The sequence below is a fragment of the Notamacropus eugenii genome, chromosome 5 (assembly GCF_028372415.1).
Source record: "Notamacropus eugenii isolate mMacEug1 chromosome 5, mMacEug1.pri_v2, whole genome shotgun sequence".
Classification (NCBI taxonomy): Eukaryota; Metazoa; Chordata; class Mammalia; order Diprotodontia; family Macropodidae; genus Notamacropus; species Notamacropus eugenii.
The window spans coordinates 354,554,583-354,578,960 of NC_092876.1; the positions used below are offsets into that span (position 1 = coordinate 354,554,583).

Below are 24,378 nucleotides of genomic sequence, written 5' to 3' on the forward strand. Positions count from 1 at the left end.
CCCAAACTCAGATCTCAGCCTCCGGCCGGACCAGAAATTCACAACGTTCCCAGTCTCGACGATCTATTCCTACTCTCTCCATCCCCTCCTCCCAATATAAAGCCCGACTTTCCATTCTACATTTCACCCCCGGCAAAACAAAACGAACCACAAACAAAAACACCCAGAGGAGACTTTAAAAAAACACAACTTTTTTTGTGATGGTTTTACTCACCTCTAATGCAGCGGGCGTAGAGAAGTGCAAACTTGGAACCCAGGGCCGGCGCTCCGGGATGGCAACACATACAAGAACACACACACACACGCACACACACACACGCACACACACACACGCACACAGCTACACCAAATGAAGAGAGAAAATCCCAGGAGCAACAAAGGCAATCTGAAAGTAGAGAATTCCCAGGCCGGATGGTTTGGTAGGAAGTGATTAAGGGAGGGTTTGCGTGGAAGTCTAAGTGTGTCGGGTGATGGGTTTGGTATTCAGGGAAGGAGGAGGAGGAAGGAGTGGTGGCCGTGTCGGCGGGAGGAGGAGGAGGAGGAGGAGACGGAGAAGGAGGAGGACGAGGAGGAAAGAGGCATTGCGCTGACGGCACCCGGACCCTCCATATGGAAGGAGGTTTTTTGGATGACTGAACTCTCAAACAATTCCTTCTTTTGCTACCCCTGCATTGGAGCCTCCCTTCCCCCCCGCGAGGAGGAGGAGGAGGAGGCAAAGAGGGGGAGGAGCAAAAAGGAGGAAAGAAAAAAAAAATCAGCCCTGGAGAGGAAACTGAAGGGGAAAAAAACCCTGGTGTCCTAAATAGTTGGTTTCTCTAAAACACCTAACTTTGCTATCTTTCTTTTTCCTGAACCTTTCCATATTTTTTTCTCAGTTTCTTTCTTAAATGTAACTTTCAACCTCCAGCTTTCTCACATTTTCCTTCTCCCCTCCTCTATTCCCTATTCTCTTCTTAGCCTCATCCTGGGTATTTCTTCTGTCTCCCCACTCAGTTTATCATCCTTTCCCTCCCCCCCCCACTTGTTAAATTCCTTCTCAGACCCCTTTCTCTGATTTCTCCTACTTTTTCTTCTTTTCTCAAAAATTGTGGTTAACTAGTTAGACACAAAGCTACTCTTCTTACTAGGTGTGTGTGTGTGGAGGGGAGAGGGGCACGCAGTGAGGTGTGTGTGGTCAAGGATAGAAAGAACTAAAAAAGAGAATTTAATCACTGAAAATCATTGGTGAGACTCTTTGGTCCCGATCCTTCTCCCTTCCACCCTCTTGTTCTGCAGAGAGGGAGTCTGCAAAGGCCCAAAGTTGAAAGCTCCCTGACCTGATCTAATTCATCATCCAGGGGGATAAGGGAACAGCTGCAAAAGGAAAGGAAGGATTTGGGGAGGGGGCAACTTCTGAAGGAGACACATATCTTTTCTGTTTTTTAAAATGTTAGTTTGGTCCCAGCCAAAATATTGAGACAGGAAATGTTTCAGAGCAGTGTGGAGCCAAATGATCCCATAGTCAGCTGCAGGATTGGTCTCTTCTCTCTAGGGTAAAATCATGGAACATTAGCCTGGAATTGGACTGTGAAGAACATCTAATCCAACTCCCTCCTTTTAGATGAGGAAACTGAGGTTAAGTGACCTTCTAAAAGTCATATATCTTGCAATTGCTAACAGAACTGGAAGTCCTAGTAATTATAGCTAACATTTATATAACACTACAAGGTTTTCAAAGGGCTTTGCAAATATCTCATTTGATCCCCACAACAATCCTGTGAGATAGGAGCTATTATCACAACTATTTTACATTCCAGGAAACTGAGACAGGCACCAATTAAGTTACTTACCCAGAGTCTCACAGCTAGTAAGTACTGGAGGCTGGATTTGAACTCAGGTCTTTCAGGATCCCAAATCCAGCCCTCACTGGATATACTATGCCACATAGTTACTTCACATGTCCTCTCTGTCTTAATTAGGAATTCACTTTAGGTAAAAGAGTCAGAAATGGCAATAAACGTCTAAACCTGACTTTACCATTGACTAACTTCAGGGCTATGGTTGGGCAAGTGAAATATTTCCCTGGGTCTCAGTTTCCACATTTGTAATATGGAGATAGTCATGCTTGTTAACCCTACATGTTTTACTGAGTTCTTATAAGATGCAAAAGAGATCAAAGACATGAAAGTTTTTTTTGTTAAAAGTATAAAAATGCTAAACAAACATTGTTAACTATTATCAACAATATTATATATTGTTAACAATATTAGCTATGGTTATTAATAATATTAAGTATTATTATGAAAAATATTATGCCTTCTCCTTAATTATCTGGGCAAATCAGATGTACACTGGTTTCTTTGTCTTGATTGTCTAGATACTTGCTGTTGTATATGCCTGGGTGCTTGGGAACTCTCTGGGACTGGGTCTTAACTGGAGATTGGAGAGTGAGAAGTAAAATGGATAGAAAGATTGTTGTTGTCGAGTCATTTTTCATTCATGTCTAATTCTGCCCCTTTGGCAATTTCCTTGGCAAAGACACTAGAGTGATTTGTCATTTCCTTCTCTAGCTCACTTTATAGATGAAGAACTAAGGCAAACAGCGTTGATGTCACATGTATGAGTAAATATAATGCAGGGATGGGCCGTATACATAAAGCATGTTCTGGGGAAATATTCTCTTTAGTTCTTTGGCTATAAAATAGAACATGATAGAGAAGAGGAAAGGTCTAATAAAATTCTATAAGAAAATTTAAAGAGGGAGAATAAATCACTTGGCTTCCTGGATCAGAAAGGACCTGAACTTGGCCTTGAAGGACTTGAAGAATTTCAACTGTTCCTTGAACCCAGTAGGTGATTAGTAAATGTTTACTGAACTGAATGGAGCAGGCAGAGATAAGAAAGGAGAATTTGGGGCAAAAGACCCTTTTGTTTTCCAGTTTGGTAACTCTTATCTTCTAGAGTGAACCTGGCCTAAATGTGTGAATCCACTGTGGTGGAAAAATTCAGAACAGGATTTGAGAACAGCTTTTTGTCTGGTAAATGGAGAGTGTAAAGAAAATTGGTGTGAAGCAAGGCTGGAAACTGTGAAATTGCTGAGGGTCTTAAATGCCAAGCTGAGGAGTTTATACTGCATCTTACAGGCAATAGTTAGGCAATGAAGGAAACCTGTTGACTAGATGGGTAGCATGGCTAGACCTCCTCTGAGATCTCCTCTGAGAGAAGAATTGCTAAAACCATTATAATTATCTATCAATCTATCAATCTTCTCTTTCTCTCTGTCCAACTACCTCTCTCTCTCTCTCTCTCTCTCTGTCATTATGTCTATCTGTCTGTCTCTCTCATTATGCTTCTAAATTTGGAGGCAATGTCCTTGCTCCTTCTATTAACTCTTCTCATGAGTAGAAGTGATAGTGGTAACCAAGGAACTCCAAAGGAAGTGCTTCTCAATGTCAAAGACTCATAGTCCAGAACACACTTGATATCAGTGTCTTTTTCCTCCGTGGTGCATGCCTGGGGTGTGTATCACCAGTCAGAACAATTTCTAGAACAACTGTACTGTCCTCAGTGCTCTGATTGTTAGGGTAGTATGCTGGATTGTAGGGAAGTCTCTGAGATGTCAGTTGAATATCCATCTTCTTAGGTTGTCCTGGCTCTCTGTTCTAATGCTGCTAAGTATATTTATTATTTTTGTTGTTTAGTCATGTCAGACTCTTCATGACCCCATGGGCCCTACTGTTCATGGAATCTTCTTGGCAAGGATACTGGAGTGGTTTGCCATTTCCTTCCCTATTGGATTGAGGCAAATGAAAGTGGTTTGCCTAGGGTTCTGCAGTTAGTAGGTGTCTGAGGCCAAATTTGAACTTCAGTCTTTCTGACTCCAGACCCAGCGCTCTATCCACTGAACTACCTGGCTGCTTTTCTTTCCCATCTAATTTCTCCCATTATATGTAACCAGGAAAATTTTGGGGAAAATGAAAGAAAATGCAGCTTACCAACTTACAACTAGGACAAATTGTGGATGTTTATGAAGAGGCAAATTTTGGTTTAAGGTAAAGAAGTTTCCTAACAATTTGAATTGTCCAGATATAGAATGGGCCTGGCAGGTGGGCCATAAAATTTATGTCACTGAGGGTCTTCAGATAGAGACTAGATGCCCAATTGTTGGAAATGTCATAGATAGGATTCATGAATTGGGTAGGAGTTGGACCTAGTGTCTGCTTCATTCCAGTGTGAAGTCTGTGATTCTAACTTGGTTTCAATGAGAAGTTATCAGAAAAGAATTTAAAAATTTTATCTAATCAATTTTTTTTTAGTGAGGGATTATTTTTATTCTAAACTTAAACACTAAGACAAACATTTCCATAAAGATTGTGGAACAGGAGAGAATTGTACATAAACCCATGAATGTTGAATGAAATGAGGCAGGTGGGTAGACAAGCAACAAGAATTCACACTATGTACCAGGTGCTGTGCTAAGCTCTGGGGATACACATCCAAGCCAAAACAAAGATAGTCTTTGCTATTAAAGGGCTTACATTCTAATGGAGGAAGGCAACACAAGGAAAAGAGCAGAAAAGGGGGAAGAGGAGAGATTCTACCAATGCTGGGGAATGGAAATAGGACTGGGGACAATTCCTAGGGTGAAAAGCACAGGCAGAAGGGAAATGAAGGCTAGCCAGACTATGCCTGTTCCCAAAATGGAATCAATATAAGTAAAGTTCTTTACAAACTGTATATGTATGCATATGTACATATATGTAATTATATATGTATGTATATATGTATACACACATAGGTATAATTATATATGTATATATAATTTTATATACAGACATACACATACACACATTATATATATAACTGCAATACATATGTACATACACATATACATCTATATACAGACACATATATGTGTACAGACACATGTATACATTTATGTATATACACATATATGCACACATATGAATGTTAGTTATCTAAAATTTGCTTTAAATATATATATATAAGTCAAACATATTTTTAAAAAACTGTCTTGTCAGAATGTAACTAAAACCTTTTTAGCCTTGTATGACATATGAAAGTGGGAGGATGAATCTTCAAACTGCAGGTTTTGCAGAGACTGTGTCCTATGGGAGGGGAAGAGTGAGGAAAGGGAGAGGGGGGGAAGTTGCTAAAGCAGAAAATGAGTCAGTCTGGCTTTTAAGCCCAGATTTTAGTGGCATTAAAATATCTGAGAAGCCAGGGGTTAAGTTGCAAACTAGTGCTTCTACAGATATCTATCTAAGCACTGGCATCACTGCAGTCTCCAGAGAGGTGATGGGGACTCTTCTGTCCTTCACTGGGGGATCAGAAAAACACATTCTCAGGGAGAACAAGATAGGGTCCATAATTGTTTGGCAATTCCTGTTCATTCCACCATTAATACCAGTATTTATTATTGCAAGTAATTAAATAACACACTAGACATCCAGTTACTGTGCATTTACCCCAAGAAAGTCAAAGACAAAAAGAAAAGTCTCCTATGATATACCTAATTATTCAAAGAAGCTGTTTCTGTGGTAGCAAAAAAAACTAGAAATAAGGAGGGTGTCCCTTAAGTAGGGAATAGATGAATGAACTATGGTATAGGAATATAATGAAATTATCTTGTGCCGTAAGGAATGACAAATATGAGAAATTCAGAGAAACACAGGAAGACTCGTGAACTGATGCAGAGTGAAGAAAGTTGAACCAAAGGAACCATGTTTACAATGACTAAAATCATGTAAATTAAAGAAAAATACAGCTAAAGTCAAATTAATGCAATGACTAATCTGGGTGGTAGACCAGAGGTGGGCAAGTATGGATGCTGCATGTTATACTTGCTCCTGCATATGTAACATGCACAGACACACATGCACATGTGTGCATGTGCACACACACATAGGGTCAGAATACATCTAGAGGTGTCAAATTCTCTGCCCAAATATGATCAGAACCAGCTTAAAATATAATTGGGAGATATTTAACAAAATAAATACAACATAAGGTTAATTTGTGCTTTTCCAAATTAATCTGCAGTGAGTAGGGATCAGTTTCTTTGATTTCTTTGAGTTTATTTTAAAATTTTTATTTATTACAATATTATTCCATTTGATTTATTTGAGTTTGACACCACTGGTTTAGGGTATATTGAAAAATGAGTGGTATGAATAAACAAAGTCTTTTTTTGTTTATTAATAGCATTTTATTTTCCCCAGTTATCTGTAAAGACAATTTTTAGCATTTATTTTTATAATATTTTGAGTTCCAAATTTTTCTTCCTCCCTCTCTTCCCTCCTCTTCCTAAATTGGTAAGCAATTTGATATAGTTTATATATATGCAATCATAAAAACCAAGATTATTTAAAAGGCTTTAAAACAAAGGAAAATGAGCACACTGGGTACTCAGGTTGACTTTCCTATATTGCCTTCTTATCAAGGCAGTGAATGCCGCTCTCTCCTTAGTATTTATGTGACACCAGCTAAGCTCTGCAGATGGGAACAATATCAGTTCACTGGCCTTTGACTGCCTTCTTCCCTTTTAGCTTCACCTTTTCTTTATCTCCCTCCCTAATCCTCTCCTTGCTCCTTTTCTATCTGCAGGATTTTTCTCAGCTTTTCCTTTGAAAGCCCAGTGTGCTTTGTGACACACAGCTCTGGGCTGAGGTCCAGTAAGACCCAAAAGGACAGAAGGCAAAATTCTCTGCCAATGCATTCACCTTGGGGAGAGTGATCCATCTTCCTCTTCCCTCTCTACTCCAAGCGTCCCGTCTCGATCTCTGTTCCCAAGACTGCCTTTCCTGTCTTGTTTAGATTGTAAAATTCACTTGGCAGGGACTGTCTCCCTAGATGAGCATCACCAAGGGCACTGCTGGTGCTTCAATGGATGTTTATTATTTTTTATTATTGCTATTATTAGTAGGATTATTGGTACTATTATTATTACTACAACCATGTTGTTACAACATTACAACCCTGAACTCTGCCTCTTTTGCCCGAGGGCGGCTGCACTTTGCTTGTCTAAATTCTCCCTTCGTTTGCCATCTGAGTTCCTGTCGACTCCCTGGCTCTAGGAGACAAGTTGAGAGAAACCGCTGGGCTGTGTTGCTCCCTTCTGCGGATCTTCTCCTTGAGAGTAGTTGAATAAACTCTAGCACATGGGTGGGGAACCTGTGGCTTGGCCCTCTATGTCCTTAAGAGCAGTCCTTTGACTAAATCCAAACTTCACAGAAAAAAATCCCCTTAATAAGAAATTTGTTCTGTCAAACATGGACTCAGCCAAAAGGTCGCACCCAAAGACCTAGAAGGTCACATGGTGGCCTCGAGGCTGCAGGTTCCCCATCCCTGCTCTAGCATGTTGTTTCTGTCCAATGCCTAGAGTACTTTCATGAAGGAAGGGGCCCCTCAGGAGGGAAGAGGTGAACTTCATGAGCATTACAGAGCTGAGTTTCTTCTCTTTTTCCTTCTTGTCGAAGCTAGATTTCCCAGCAATTAATCTGATCAGAACTTCAATAAGGTATCAGGAAATAAGTAGAAATTGGAGTAAGAACAGGGTTGAGAGATACCTCAGAAGTCCAATGACTGATATAAAAAAGATATTTCCTCATCATCCTCCTGTACATATTGGTATTGTGAATGCTAGGGACTTTTATGAAAACATCTTTGTAAAATCACTGAATGTTAGAGCTGAAAGGGCCCCTAAAGATCATTTTAGTCCAGGAGTTAATAACCTTTTCTTGTGACATGGACCCCTTTGGTAGTCTAGACGGGGGCTACAGACCCCTTCTCAGAACAGTGTTTTTAAATACATACAGTAAAATACACAAGATTACAAAAGGAAATCAATTTTCTGGAAATACATATTTAAAATGATATATATTTTTTAAAAGTTCCCAATCTCTAGTTTAAGATCCCTTATCCAATCTAATCTTCTCATTTTACAAAGGAAGGAAACACATTTATTAAGTGGTCTGCATTGTGCTAAGAGATTTGAAAGTAATATCCCATTTGACTGTCTCAACAACTGCTAAAGGTAGGTACTATTATTAGCCCATTTTACAAATGTGGAAACTGAGGCAAACTGCCATTAAGTATCTCCCTCAAAGTCACACAATTAATAAGGGTCTGAGGTGGGGTTTGAACTTGGGTCTTCTTGACTTCAGGCTCAGTACTCTAGACATTATAGATACACAGATGCTGGCAAGGTGGAACTCCAACCCAGATTTTCTGACTTTAAGTCTCAATAAGTCAAGTCAACAAGTTAAGTTAATTCATAATTCATAATTCAGTTAGTTCATAATGTTGACCAGAGATAGTGCTTCCAGAAGAGTTTAGATACACGGTCATCAAGACTATAAGTTCATATCCCAAGAGTAGGCAAAAGCTTAGCTCACAGCCTCAACTCATCTTGTGACAGAAGAATCACAAAATTTGAGAGTTGGAAGGGACCTCAGCAGCCATCTGCTCTTAATAAATACCCAAAAGGAAGGACCACTATAACTTCCTCAGCAAGTGGTCGCCCAGCCTCTGTTAATGGATCTCCAAGGAAGTAGGATTCAACCACATCTCAATGTATCTCCTTCTTCTGGACAGTGCAATTGTCAGGAGAACTTTCCCTGCCCTTAAGCCTAAATCATCCTTTTTGCAGCTTCCATCCAATGCTCCTGGCTCTGCCTACTAATATGAAACAGAACCAGCCCAATCTTTCATCCACATGAAAATCCTTTGGATACCTAAAGATTAAGTCTCACCTGAGTCATTTCTTCTGTAAACTAAACATCTCTAGTTCTTTCAGATAGTGTTCATGTGACATAGATTCATTGTCCTTCACCATCTTAGTTGTTCTTCACTGGCTATTATTTAACTTAGAGATGATCTTCTTAAAGAGTAGCACTCAGAATTGAACACAGTACTCCAGATGAGCTCTGATAAGGGCAGAGTACAGTGAGATGACCACATGCTTATTCCCAGAAGCTAGGTCTTTTAAAAAAAGTATTTATTGATATTGTTTGTTTCTTATATCATCACAGTTATTCCAAGTATCCCCCTCCCTCTTAGAAAGTCATAGCATGTAACGAATAGTTGGGTTTTTTTTTAGGAGCAGCTAAGTGGCACAGTAGTGGGTTTAGAGCAGTGGGCTTAGAATCATAAAGATTCATCTTCATGAGTTCAAATCCAGCTCACACTAGCTGTGTGATCCTGGTGCCCCAGTTTCTCATCTATTAAATGAACTGTACAAGGAAATGGTAAACCACTCTTTGCCAAGAAAATATTAAAGGGGATCATGAAGATTCTAACACAACTGAACAAAATTGTTTTTTTTTTTTTTTAAGAAAGGGAAAAAAAGGCAGTATAATGGATTAGTACATTGAAAAAGTTTAAAACGTGAAATGTGTTAGACCTGTGGCTCTCCCACCTCCATGAAGGAGTGGGTTAGGGGTATCCTCTCATATAGTTTCATTTGTTCTTTATAATTTTGCTACATTCACTTGATTTTTTGGTGTGTAATTGTTCTTTCCATTTACATTATTGCAATTACTGTGTATATTGGTTTCTTAGTTCTGTTTATTTTGCATCATTTTATGTAAATCCTTCCATGCTTCTCTGTAGTCATCACATACAACAATTTTTATAGCAGTTATATTCCATTATGTTCATGTACCACAGTTTGTTTAGCCATCCCCAATTGTTTCCAATTCTTTGCTATTATAAAAAGTAGAAACTATGTCTTTCTTAATGCAACCTAAGGTTTCCTTTGCTGCTTTTATTTATTTATTTTTTGGTTGCCACAGGACATTACTGATCCATAGTGAGCTTGCAGTCCACTATACCCCTCAGATCTTTTTTTTCCAGACTAATTGTTTTCTAACCAAGCCTCTCTCTTCTTGTACTTGGGAAGCTGATTTTTTTGTACCAAATATAAGACTTTGCACTTATCTTTCCTGAATTTCACCTCTTTAAATTCAGCCCAATGCTCTAGTCTTTAAAGATCTTTTTGGATACTGACTTTGATATCCAATATATTAGCTTTCCCTCCCAGCTCTGTTATCTGGAGTTGATTTAGAATAATATGAAATAACTTAGCAAAAGTTTAGTTAATATACAGGCAAAGTATGTTAATAGCATTGCCTTCATCTGCCAATTTAGTAATCTTGCCAAAAAGGGGGGGATGAAGTTAGTTTTAGTAGATTTTTAAACCACACCTAAGTCTAGAAACTCTAATTCTATTAAGAGAATGTTATTCAAAGTATGTAGTTTGAGGCAAAAGAATAGTATTAGTTAATGTCACAAAGGAAAGAGAAATTTGAGTTATATTCTCTTCATATAGATAAGATTTGTGGAGAGAATGTTGGTCTTGAATCAATTAGATATGAGTTAAAGTCCCACCTTAAACACTAGCTATGTGACCTTGGACAAGTTATTCCTCCTTTCTAAGCCTCAGCATCTGTAAAGTGAGGATAATAAGATTCCCTGCCTCACCAGAGTTGTGAGGATCAAATGATCTAAGGTATGCAAAATACTGTGAAACCTTAAAGGATTCTTTAAATGTTATTTATTATTATTGTTACATGAGTATAAGCAAAGCTAATTTTCTGAATAAAGGCTTTTCACTCTATCAGTAATGTTGAGTATGAAAGTATTTGTGAGTCTAACTTTCTGGTATGAAATTCAACAATTGAAATGAAGTTCTCACTAAGGACATATGCAGAATCTATAACAAATATTCAGGGATTTTTTAAAAGTATAAGCTAAAATTCAGTTAGTTTGCTAATTTTCCTTTCTTCCTGCAGACAATGTTTTATATTAACAATGGGGGAACATAACCTTGAATGTCAGGCTAAAGAATTTAGATTTTTTTGTTTAGTAGGTAATAGGGACTATTGAAAGTTTTTGAGTAGGAGATTAAAGTATAGAGGTGAAAAAGTCAGGGATATGTTAAGTAGTCCAGAGTGGCTGAAGGGGATGTTAACTGCAACATAATTGTTCCGTACAGTATTGTATCGGTTGATAAGTTAGTACTTATTGAGGTTTGTTATGATATGTTCAATCTTGTAGAAGTGATGGCATGGGGATGAAGAAGTCCCTTGTTGACAGGAGGCACTCAAGAAAACAGCAAATAGAGAAAATATTTATTCAGCACCTACTATGTCTTATTCTAAGAAGAAAATAACAATTACTTAGTGTTTTAAGGTTTAGAAGGGGCTTAACGTCTGATCTCTCCTTTGATAAGAAGAAATAGTCCTTGACTTCAAGCAACTGTCATGCACATAGGAACAAGTATATGTATATGTAACTATAATACAAGGTAGAATATAAAAGGTGATTGAGAGATAAATTGAGAGCTATGGGAAGTCAGATGAAATAGAGGTTATTATTGGCAATGGGAACCAATAAAGATGAAGTAGAAAAGACAGCATTAGAGCTAGACTTTGAAGGCTGAGTAAAACTGAACAGAAAGAATGATAGGGGACTTTGGAGGAGGCATTTGATGCAGATAGAAGAATGAGTAAAGATATAGAAACAGGACAGGAGGGTGCATGTTTAGGCTATAGAGAGTAGTTTAGAGTAATTGGACTGCTTTCTCTCAGTGTAGACATATAGTTTCTAGATTTAGGCACAAGTAGGGTACATGACCGGGAGAATTTGGAAAGGTAAATTGAAGTCAGTTGATGGAGATCCTTGAATGCCAACCTCAAGAGTTTGGAATTTTTCATGGGCAGAGAGTAGTCTTTGAAAGAGTTTGAGCAGGAGAAATAATCAGAATTATACCTTATGAAGATGATTCTGGTGAATCTACTGAATGAATAAAGGAATAAATGAGGCTAATATTCATGAAAAAATTAGCAGAGAATGCAAGGGAATCCATAATTTAACATTAAATTGCTGGGCTACCAACATAATTGTAGACTTAGGTCCAAGACTACCTACTTTGCCAATAAGTAGGACTAACTAGGGTTGACTGGTCTTCTAAGGCTAAAAACGACAGTGTAAATATTGGCCATGGGTTATAATTGATGGGAATATTGGGCCTTAAACCTCTAACTTATTGATTAGAGACCATCAAACTGCTCTAAGAGAGGCATGACTTTGTTTGAATCAGAGATGAACCTGTGACATAGAAATTAAAAAAAACCACACACATCATAACTTCAAAACAATTTGGGGGTCATCTTACGAGATTGATCTGGTATATCCCAGATGAAAGAAAAGAAGGATCCCTGTGTGGTAAGTTGACTTTGAACATAGAGGCCTTGCTCATCCAGGCTATGGGATATCCTGAAGCCAGCTCACTCCCATCTGGTCCTACACGAAAATCTCTACCTCTCTCCTCCCCCTTCACATGTTAGACTGAGAAATTGTTGAAACTGGAGCTGCTCAGACTCCAGCTGTTTGATATTGTGCTGCTGAAGGCGGCAGGGAGGGCAGGGGGGCGAGAGATTCCAGATGAAAGCAAAAACTCAAAGAAAACTGAACCTCAGAGCTTTGATAAGAAACTCAGTGGGTAACAGGCTCAGTTAAATTTGCTCAGTCAGCCATTTAAGAAAGATGAAGTTTCTCACACATCCTGTAAAGTGTGTGTGCATATGTGTTTTTTAAGCAACGGGATGCTTCCATGGAGAGGCATAAGTAAGTTGGGGCGTGGGCAGGAGAGGTTAAAATGCCCAAGCAGTCTTTCAAGGCTTGGAGGTAGTTGACTTGTTTACTTTGGCTTGGGGTTTAATTTGATTTTCCTTCATATAAAAATGAAGGGTCTTTTTTTTTTTTTGAGAGTGGTAGAAATCATCATGTTGTCCAAACCCCAAGGGACAGAATTCTTTACAGTGACAGAAGCAGAGTCACCTCCACTTTATCTGATCCTATCTTACCTCATTGTGCTCTGAGAAGAATAGGGAGAGTCTAACAACAAAGAACAGTTAGGTAACTTAGTGGATAAAGCACCAGCACTGGAGTCGGAAAGGCTCATCTTCCTGCATTCAAGTCTCACCTCAGACACTTACTAGCTGTGTGACCCTGGGCAAGTCACTTAACTCTGATTGCCGTAGTTTCCTCATCTGTAAAATGAGCTGGAGAAGGAAATGACAAACTACTCCAATATCTCTACCCTGTAAACCTCAAATAGTGTCAGGAAGAGTTGAATGACAATTAAAACAATTGAATGACAACAAAAACAAAGAAGCTAAAGTTACCCTAACCTTGAGTCAAACAGGGATAGAACTGAGAGGCTTGTCACCCTTCACATAGGCTAGAAAGTAATTATAGATGTCAATAGAGGGGGCAAAGAGAAGAGATCAGTTTTGCTGGATCAGGATAGTGGGTGAGGTCAGTCAAGTCAGTCAGTACCATTTATTTATCTTGTTTGTTTATTTATTTATTTTTAGTTTTTCAACATTCATTTCCGCAAAATTTTGAGTTCCAAATTTTCTCCCTGTCTCTCCCCTTCCCCTACCCATAATGCCTTGCATTCTGATTATCCCTTCCCTCAATATGCTCTCCCTTCTATCACACCTTTCCCTTACCTGATCCCCTTCTTCTCTCTTTTCTTGTAGGGCAAGATAGATTTCTGTACCCCATTACCTGTATTTCTTATTTCCCAGTTGTATGAAAAAACAGTTCTCAACATTCATTCCTAATACTTTGAATTCCAACTTCTCTCTCTTCCTCCCTCCCAACCCATCCCCACTGAGAAGGCAGGCAATTCAATATAGGCTGCATAAGTGTAGTTTTAAAAAAGACTTCCATAACAGTCATGTTGTATAAGACTAACTACATTTTCCTCCATCCTATCCTGCTGCCCATTTATTCTGTTCTTTCTTTCAACCTTGTCCCTCCCCAAAAGTGTTTACTTCCCTTCTCCCATTTGCCCTCCCTTCTATCATCCCCCTCACCCCACTTGTCCCCTTCTCCCCTACCCTTCTGTAGTGCAAGATATACTTTCATACCAAACTGAGCAAGCATGTCATTCCCTCAAGCCATATCTGAAGAGAGTAAGCTTCCCTTTTCCCCCTCTCACATCCTTCCTTTTCATCTCCTCTCAAGAAGCTTTTTCTTGTCTCCTTGATGCATGATAATTTACCCCATTCTGGTACCATTCAGTAAGTACTTTCTAAGTGTCAGGAACAGTTGTGACTGGCAGCTAAATCAAACAGTGCATAGAGTTTTGGACATGGATGAGAAAGATGTGAGTTCAAATCTAAACCCTAGTAATATGCCTCTGGGAAAGTCACTTAAGCCTTGTCTGCTTTGGTTTCCTCATCTGTAAAATGGGAATAATAATAGCACCTACCTCCCAGGGTTGTTGCAAGATAAAATGAGAAGATATTTGCAAAGTGCTCTGTAGGTCTTTGAATGCTATGTAACTACTATGATGATTATTTGGGGAGTATTTACTATGTGAAGTATGCCCTGAGGGAGAGACAGGAGGCTGTGTGTACCAGGAAGGTCAAACCATTACTACCATCTCAAGTGGTACATCCCCTTGGACTTTGATAAAGAGAGACTAAGATCCTGAGCTCCAGAGCCTGGAGGGTCCCCCTCGTTCACCACAACTTCCACCTGGGCCCTGTAGTCATCACAGAACAGTTCTGTGGAAAAGGAGCCCACCTGCTTCAGCACCAAATGCTACTGATGTCCAGGAAACCCAAGAGCTCTGGGAGAGGCAGCATACTCCAGACCATCCCTGGTGCTGCTCCAGCTGCCATCATCCTAGGAAGCCCCGATGGAGATACAGCGTGACAACAGCTTCTGTGGGGGCTGTAGCCAAACATAGCTATTGAAGGCCCAGAAAAGAACGTTCACACCACCGAAGTCCTTGTCACGGTCAAACGGTTCAGCATCAAGCACTAACTGTATTTTATCAGTGGAAATAACTTTGAAGAAGATGGATCCATTACTCTTTTCTTTGCAACTGTACCCTAAGGACCACAAGACTTTTTATCTGACTTGCAGTTGAAACTTTTTGTCACATTATTTTATTTTTAATTTATGAAGTACACAAGCATTTCCATGACATAGTATACTAAAAATATGATTACACATGAGACCATAAATCTATGTACAATTTGCTATTGCTATTTTATATATATAATAAAGTTATCATGTAAATTTGTTTTCCTTCCCTCCCCTCACAGATGGCTACAATTAGACATAAATATATATGTAAAACTATTCTACATATACTTCTATTTATCAGCTTTTTTCTCCTTATGCAGATAGCATCTTTCTTCATATGTCCTTTATAGTTAATTTGGATATCTATACTAGTCAAAATATCTTGATTGCTCAAAGTTGTTCTTAAAAACAATACAATGTTCTCTCGGTTCTGCTCATTTCACTTTTTATTATTTCATGCGAGTAATTGCACTCATCGTTTTTTATAACACAGTAATATTCCATTACAATCATATATCACAACTGGTTCAACCATTACCCAATTGATGGGCATCTCTGCAGTTTCTAATTTCCATCTGACTTGCAGTTGAAAGCTTCTGTACCGGTTTCCCCAGTTAGAATTGCTTTTATATTTGTTTCAACACAGCTCTGTTCTTTGCTCACGGAATGCTTTTATATTCATTCATCCATATATGTCAGGCACAAGTCACTGAGAATAGAAAGGAGGGCATGGAAAGCCCCTGCCCTCTATTCACTTGCATTCTAATGGGGGAGACCATCCGTGAATTACCAGTTATGTACCGGATATAAACAGAGTATATGATAGATAAACTGAGAGAGGGGGTCTTGAGGGAGGGGAGGGAGAAAGGAGAATATTAGAAAAGACCCCTGCAGAAGGCGGCATGGGAAATGATTCTTGGATGAAACCAAGAAAGCTGGAAGGTTCAGGTAAAAAGGACAGCAATGCATGTATAATAAGGCTGAAAAGGTGAGTTGGGGCTGGGTTGTGAAGAGGTTTCACCTGCCAAGCAGAGGAGTTTCTTTGGGATCCTGGTGGCAATAGAGACCCACTGGAATTTACTGAGTGGGAGAATGACATGTGCAGAATGATGCTTTAAAAAATCACTTTGTCAGCTGAGTGGAAAGTGCACTAGAGAGGGTGGAGGGAGACAAAGTAGGCTATGGCAGTGGTCTGGGTCAGAGGTGATGAAAGCCTGAGCTAGAAAGGAAGTTTTGTGAGTTGTGAGAAGGTGTTGGATGGAAGAAATGTTGTGGAGGTAGAAGCAGCAAGATTTGGTATTTGACTGGCTATGCGGATGTGGTAGGAGGGAGACTAAGAAGTCAAAAATTGGGCAGCTCAGTGGCATGGTAGAGAGAATGCTGGGCCGAGTCAGGAAGACCTGAGTTCATATCCAGCCTCAGATACTTACTAGCTGTGCGACCCTTGGGAAAGTCACTTGACCTCTTTCTTTCTCAGTTTTCTCATCTTAAATGGGGGTGATAATAGCACTACCTCCCAGGGTTGTTGTGTGGATCAAATAAGATCAAATTTGTAAAGCACTCTGTAAACATTAAAGAACTGTCTAAATGCTAGTTGTTCTTTGTAAGCTCTTAATAAATGAGTTTCTAGTCATATTCTAGGAGATGACAGCATTCAGAAGTGGGAGTTTCTATGACTCAGTGTATACATGAGCTTGGTACTAACAGAATTCAAGAAATAGTAATGGAATACATAAACATGTAATTAGATGGGCAGAGTAGGCAAAAGCAACTCCAACTATGGCGAGAGCTTTTCCAAATAGGACAATTCTCCCAAATGTTCCAGCATGATGAGGGCTCTGATGTGAGTGGACTCTATCCAGAGCTTGCCTTGGATATAGGCAGCTTGTCTGTGTGGTATGGATTGAGGGGCATCAGAAACAACACCTCCCCCTCCACTATGGATCCCTGAAGCTGTTCCAGTGAGCATTCATTTCTTAGGAATTAACTTATCAAAAGTATCATGGGAAGGATAACAATTAAGCTGGTGTTTTCCAATCATTTCCAATGTGGAGATCCCTTTTTTTTAAATGTCAGGGAGTTTTGCTTACCCTAACATGACAATTGTACTGTTAGTATTTACTGTGAGTATTTTGCTGGGCAAGTCATTTAACACCTCTTAGTCTCAGTTTCCCCTTCAGTAAAATGAAGGCTTTGGAGTAGATGAATGAATAGGTGCTTAAATGAATGAATGTATGGATGAATGAATGGGAAAGGATTTAAGAGCTAAGCACTGATGATGCAAACACAAAGAAGCAGATCCAACCCTGTCCTCAAAGCTGTTGTTCAGTTATGTTTAACTCTTTCTGATCCCATTTGGGATTTTCTTGGCAAAGATATTGGAGTGGTTTGCCATTTCCTTCTCCAGCTCATTTTACAGGAAACTAAGGCAAAGAGGCTTAAGTGACTTGCCCAGGGTCACAAAGCTAGTAAATGTCCAAGGCCAGGTTTCAACTCAAGAAGTTGAGTCTTCCTGACTCCAGGGCTAGAACTCTATCCCACTGCACCACTTAGCTGCCCTGTTAGTTCCTGGTCATTCCAAGAATCTCTTGTATCCATCTAAAGGACACAAGCTGGTAAAGTGGACAGTAAAATAGACCTGGAGTCAAAGGAGATGGGTTCAGATCTTGGTTCTACTACATACCATCGATGTGATTCATAGTATCTATAGACTTCAATTCCCTCTTCTATAAGATGAGAGTATTGGGCTAAATAAACTCCAATTTCCATTTCAGCTCTAAATCTATGATCCTATGAATTTATATTTTATCACCAGGGTATCTGTATACATGTGAAAAATAGATATGTGAGAGAAATATTATTATTTTTCAGAAATATTTTTTTTCAGCATATAGAGAATATTTCCCCTCTCCTACTCCCAGTATACACACATATACATACATATATACATATACCTATACATATACATACATGTATATCTATGAAATCACAGGTTTGGGCCAAACATATGTGCACCTATATGTATGTGTATGTATATATGTGTGATATACACTAGGTATATATCTACTGTCTGTGTGACCTTGTGCAAAATCCATGATCTCGCTAGGCCTCAGTTCATAGATCCTTTCATTTTACAAAGGAAGAAACTGAGGCCCTGAGAGGTCTGAGTGACTTGCCCAAGGACAGTATAGTACTCTATAATATATAATATATGTATGAATATACACCTATACATATATATTTAGTAAAATAATAGGTATATACCCATACCTTTGATTTAAGATATATATATTTGTGTATGTATTATATGTATTATGTTATATATTACGCTTTGTGTGTATATTATATATACATACCCATGTATATCTATTCTATGTACATATATGTATATATACATGTATGTATGTATATATAAAAACTAGGGCTCATAAATTGAGAACCACTCTGTTAAACTATTAGAAGTTACTACCTTAGAGATCTAGCTCCAGGGGAGATGAAGAAAGAGAAAATGACACCAGGAGGGAAAGGAGATCTCATAGGAGGGGCTGGGGAGCGGTTTAAAAGCTATCATAATTTTGCTTGCTTCACACTTGCACTGTGTTTGTGATTTGTCTTTATATTGTACGTGTTGTTTGGGATCTACCAAGGCCAAATAGCTTTTTGGTAACATTTCTTTCTCTCCCCTTCCTGACCATACATTCCCGGCTTGACAGTTCAGGTGATCTATTTGCTCATATGCATATGTGTTCTCAAGATGGCTGAAAACAGATGACTTTACTCCATTTGAATGAGTGGCTACATGTAGACTCAGCCTGTCCCATAGAGACTTTCCACTGTATAACCTGGAGGACACAATACCAATGTATCTAGAGGCAATTGTAAGGAATATCAAATGTATACATTATTATAAAACACTTTGAATGAAATATCAAAGATAATTCAGTTTTTACGGCCATTTCACATTAGCTTTATAACATTCAGTTGTTTCTGACTCCTCGTGACCCCACTTAGAGTCTTCTTGGCAGAGACACTGAATTGGTTTGCTATTTCTTTCTCTAGCTCATATCAGAGTTGAGGAAACCAAGGCAGAGTGTTAAGTGACTTGGTCAGGGCCACACAGTTAATAAGTGTCTGAGGTTGGATTTAAACTCAGGAAAGCGAGTCTTCTTGACTCCAGACAGCACGCTATCCACTGTGCGACTTAGCTGCCTGTACAACACTATGTATCTTTATTCCAAATCTAATGGCAAAGCGTTAGAAATCAAAGTATTGTGCTAGTGTGGTGTTTCTCAGACTTTCTCAGACTTGTACTTATGAGGGGTGATATTCATATGGACTTAGAGCTAGAAGGCATCTTCAAGGCCATGTAGCTTAGCCTCCTCATTTTATATATCAATGAGGACAATGTGGTACTGTGGAAAGAGTGGTAACTGGTAGTCAGAAATTCTGGATTCAAATTTGGACTCTACCACTTACTATCTGCGTGCTCATGGTCTAGTTGCTTACCCTCTCCAGACCTTTGCAAAATGAAGGGGTTGGACTACATGGTATCTAAAGTCCCTCTCAGCTCTAAATCTAAGAACCTATGAACTGAGACCCAGAGAGTTTAAGGAACTGACCCAGAGTCACATAGAGCTAGAACTGGAATGTATGTATTTAGAATGTCGTCTCTGATACCTATCTCCAACGCCACTGCATGCATACACGTATACATATTTTCGTATGTATATGTGTATATATACTTACACATAACTACATCACCATTCTCCTTCTCCCAGTCACTCCCCACCCCTCTGGTCAAAATTTGGCAAATGGGTGTATGAAAAAGCAAGAATGGAGACACTGCAAATGTCTAGACCTCTAATTGCAGAAGTAGTTCTTAAGGTTTCGAAACTGATCAACTTGGTTCTACCATCCAAACATAATGAAATACATAATGGTTTTAAAGAAATATTTTTCAACTTCACAAAGACCGCAACTATTTGAAAACAAATCAATTCCGACAGTCGATCGTATTCCAGTATTCCATTAGCAATTGGAAAAGAAAATACTCTTTGAAGAAGTGCATTTTTGTCATTTTGTTGGCCAGAATCATTTTCAATTAGTATTTTTTTTTCAATGGGACTAAGATGTGAGGTGAAGCGATATTTTTCTATAGAATTGTGAGGACTCAGAGCCCATTAGGGCTGCCAGACCTGTGAAAATAGAAAGCTGTTCATCATTGACCTGTGTAAAACATAGTGCTTGGGCGTCTCCCGTGGATCTCACTCTACCTTATTTTGTTTCTTGAAGTGGCACTTAGAACTAAAGAGACTATTGTATGTCTGAATGAGAACACCAAAATACCAGACCAGGAATGGGGTATAGGCACCCTCTTATGTGGCCAACTGCTTTTTTGCCTAATTAATCCTTTCCTTGCAAGCCTGAACTCAGCCTGTGAATTTCACATACCCTTGAGGAGATCTCTAGCAACTCTGACTCCAGACACTAAGAAACTAAATGGCTGTAATGGAAAGCTGTTTGTTAATAACATTTAAAACAATGATATTTAATGGACTGGAAGGAAAGAGGAAAACACACTGAGTTATTTATTTATTTTTTAAAGAATAGTTGATTCAGCAATATTTTTCCCTTAGGACATCTTCTACAGGGAATGTCCAACTCCTAAAGTCTCTAGCAAGGAACAGATAAAAATTTACACAAATAGCCTATTTTTTTATAGGGGAGGGACTCTTTTTATAGCCTGTTTTATTTGATCTATATGATAATCCCTCTGAGGTGGCTGCTGTTATTATCCCTATTTCGTTGTTGTTCAGTTATTTTAGTTGTATCTGACTCTTCCTGACCTCATTTGAGGTTTTCTTGGCAAAGAAACTGGAGTGGTATGCTATTTGATTCTCTAGCTCATTTGACAGGTGAGGAAACTGAGGCACATGGGGTTAAGTGACTTGCCCAGGATCACACAGCTAGCATATGTCTGAGGCTGGATTTGAAGTCAGACCTTCCTGACTACAGGACCCAAACTCTATCTAGTGTTCCACCTAGGTGCCCCATAAGTGACTTGTCATTTGTACAAAGCCAAGGTAGTGGGAGGCCAGTTGGATTGTGGAAATTGTACAAAGGAAGGAATATAAAGTATAAGATTGGAAAGGTAGGTGGGAACCATATAGTGGAGAGATTTTAATTCCAGGCTGTCCATTGCTCACATGAATGGAACATGAATGCAGGCTGGATTAATCCAGCACAGAATACATTGTCTATGTATTTTATCATGGAAGCTACAGAAAAGCACTAAAGATTTTCGAGAAGGAGAGTACCATGTTCAGATCTGAGTTTTAGGAGTATCATTTGGGCAACTGTGTAGCTAATGGTTGAGAGCCAAGATTGTTTATCTACAGAAAGGACTGTAGATAACCTCTCAGATCCCTTCCAATTCCACCATGCTATGTTATGAAGACCCACAGAACTGATTAGAAGGTGCTGAGTCACCCTGGGCCCGGAGATGGTGGGGGCCAGCTCAGCCCCTACCATTGCTACCCTCTCTCTTAAGTTAGTCTCCTTTAGAGTAAGTGGGGTAGGTGGGGCACCTCTGGTTTTTTTTTTTTTTTAAAAACCCACCATTCTGGGGATAGGGGTGGTGATAGAGCAGGGGTTAGTGGGCAAACCTGCTCTGGCTTGTTGGGGGTCTCTGGGGTAGAAAAGGAAAGAGAGAGAGAGAGGTGGAAGTGGTGCTGGTTGGGGGCTAAACCACTGGGGAAATCTGTGCAAAATTTTCTATCAGGACGTATATAGCAGTATCCAAATCAGCCCTCAAAGTATGAACATGATACGGGCAGCTCATTAAAGGCACTGGCAGGGGCCACATTTTAAGTGGGTCACTCTATACCATGGGAACTTAATTTAATCAACTTCTCATCCCTGTGGGCAGGATATAAGATACTCTAGACACTTAATTCTTTGACTGAATGTTTCTGAAAGCAAGCTTCTGCCTCATGTCATAAATAGGAGGGGAATGAAAGCCCAGAAATAAGACTTTAAGGCAAAGTTGGGGGACAATTAGCTACATTTTTTTTTACTTCTGCTGCTGTAAACTCTGGTAAGTGACTCGGGATCTGTGTGCCTTCCTTTCTCCATCAAACTGGGGTGGGGGTTGATAATCACTTGTGCCACTCAGTACATAAGGACAAAATGAACAAATTAGTGGGAAGGCTTGGCATCTCCTGTGTAGACTGCTAGACCTGGAGGCAGGAATACCCGAGTTCAAATCCTAAATCAGACAGTAACTGTGTGACCTGGGCAAATTTTTTAATTTCCTTCAGTCTCAGTTACTTCATCCCTAAAATGGGGATGTTGGTCCTCCTCGAAAACAAAGCATGAACAATCATAAAGCAACCTCATAGAGTTGTGAGGTCAAGCCGGTTGATATATATAAAGCATTTTGAAAACCTTAAGGCACTATATAAATGCCAACTCTTATTATTACTGTGGTTGTTTTTATTACCAGTGCATCGCTAATTGTTTCCCCAGGGGATGACAACAACATGCTGAAAAACAATAGTTTGTTCCCATCAGAAACATCTTTCATTTGGTGATGTCAGAATGTTTTACCAGTAACAGTGTCTACATCTGGGCGCCCATTTTAAAGGCAGTGAAATTGAGACACTGATTAGGTGACTTTCTCCAGATCTCATACTTCTATAACGACTGAACCGAAAACCACAACGTAGCCTTTCTGATGCTCAGCTCTGTCCATTATCTGATGGGTTACCTTCCGCTGGAGTTCCATCCACACTTTTCTCTTCTGTCTCTGGGCCTTAGGTTTCCTCATTCTTTTTTGCCTTGTTCTTTCCAAATTCCACATTCTGACTCTGACTTGTGCCTGAACTTGGGCTCTTCCAGTAATACCTTTTCCACTTTTACAAATGAATTTGTTTCTTGCTGTCTGTCTCAAATTCTGGGTTTTTTTGCTTCCTACCCCCACCTCCCTCCCTGTCCATTGCCCACATCCTGAGCATGAATGCAGCTGGATTAATCCAGCACAGAACACATTGTCTGTGAGCCATGAAAGGCTCACTAAAGCGTGTAGTAGTGATAAAAGGCAGCCCTGATGGGCTCTGTCAGGAATCCCTCAGAAACACAGAGGGGAAAAAAATGTGCTAACCCTTATCCTGGCTCCAGGCCCCTGGGCCCCACAGAAGGGACATACCTAGAAAAGCTAAGAGGAAAAAAAGTGGTGAAACTTGTAAGTCTCCTTCCTATACCCAGAAAGATGTCACCCCACCTCATTTCCTCTGCCCCACCCCCAAAACCCATTTTCTCAAACTCTGTACTTGACAGGTCTTGGGTTAAAGGCTTGGGGCAGTTGTAAACTTTGGTTTAAGCCTCTGTCTGCCGAAGGAATCTGGGCATCTGAGAAAAAGAGATTATTTTACATATTTCTGGCTTGGAGATAAAGAGAAAGATCAGAGATGGAAAAATTCCTCTGGTACCACATCTAATCTACTGCCCAGCCAGTGAGGAATTGTTTCTAGCACTTTTTGTTGTTGTTAGAGCCAGTTGAAAAGGAGTCCAAATGATATTTTGTGTTCACTACCTACATTGGGAGGCTGATTACATTGGGAGGATAAAGAGAAGTAAAATTTTGATGATTATCTGGTGCATCTGGCTCCTGTCTACTACCACTAGACAAAGCACAGGAGGGTCCTTTTGACCCAGATTGACTCTCCATATGAAATTAATGCCAATTCATTATTTTACTTTGTGCTATGTAGATACAGCTGTAAGTAGGGTAAGGATGCACATGTAAATGAAATTATTCCCAAAGCTCATTCAGCCTCAATTTTTAATTTGATTCCATTGTATTTATTCATGTCCTTTGGTGTTTCCCTGTACAGCACCTCTCCCTGAATGCCTCCAGGTTTGTGAAGCTTTTCTGATTCTCTTTCTTCAACCTTCTTTCTCTTTCTTCAGCCCTTAGTGCTACACTGTTGAGTCTTTTCATCTTTCTGCATTAGTTACTCATTTTCTTATCTGTCTGACTAGCCTGACCAGCGCTATTAACTCAGCTGCTAATTGGTCCTTATTTAGATAATAAAGGACTGGCCTCTGGTTTAAAAAGGTCTTAAGGTACCTGTTCTCTGACTCTTCACCATTAGCACGAATTCATTTATCAGGTTCAAGGGCTGATACTAGAAGGGATAAATTGAAAGACTGGAAAGCTCCAATAAAAGAAGCAAAGCTTAGATTTTTGGGGCATTAGGGTATTATGACTGGCTTGGGCCAAAAAGGCACACCTAAAATAATGTCACTTGGGGAGGGAGTAGGGAGAAAGCACCATAGGACAAGGAGGGCAGTCTACTTCCATAGTTTTACCTAGGGCATATTTTCTCCTTTCTGTCTTTAAAAATCTCAAATGAGGAGGAGGGAGTCTTTTTTGTTCTTGTTGTTCAGTTGTATTTGACTCTTTTTGACCCCATTTGGGGTTTT

At 39.5% G+C, this 24,378-nt stretch overlaps 1 protein-coding gene across 7 annotated transcripts in view; it reads right to left on the reverse strand.

Moving 5' to 3' along the window:
* The window catches only part of BOC (BOC cell adhesion associated, oncogene regulated), a 99,174-nt gene extending 98,501 nt beyond the window's left edge, over positions 1-673 (reverse strand). For 5 of the 7 annotated variants that reach the window (XM_072613992.1, XM_072613991.1, XM_072613994.1 and 2 more), the window contains exon 1: positions 215-673. The gene's annotated coding sequence lies outside the window, so the exon portion shown is untranslated. The remainder of the gene's footprint in view (positions 1-214) is intronic. The other 2 variants (XM_072613989.1, XM_072613988.1) reach the window with 1 other exon arrangement.
* Between the last annotated feature and the right edge of the window lie 23,705 nt (positions 674-24,378).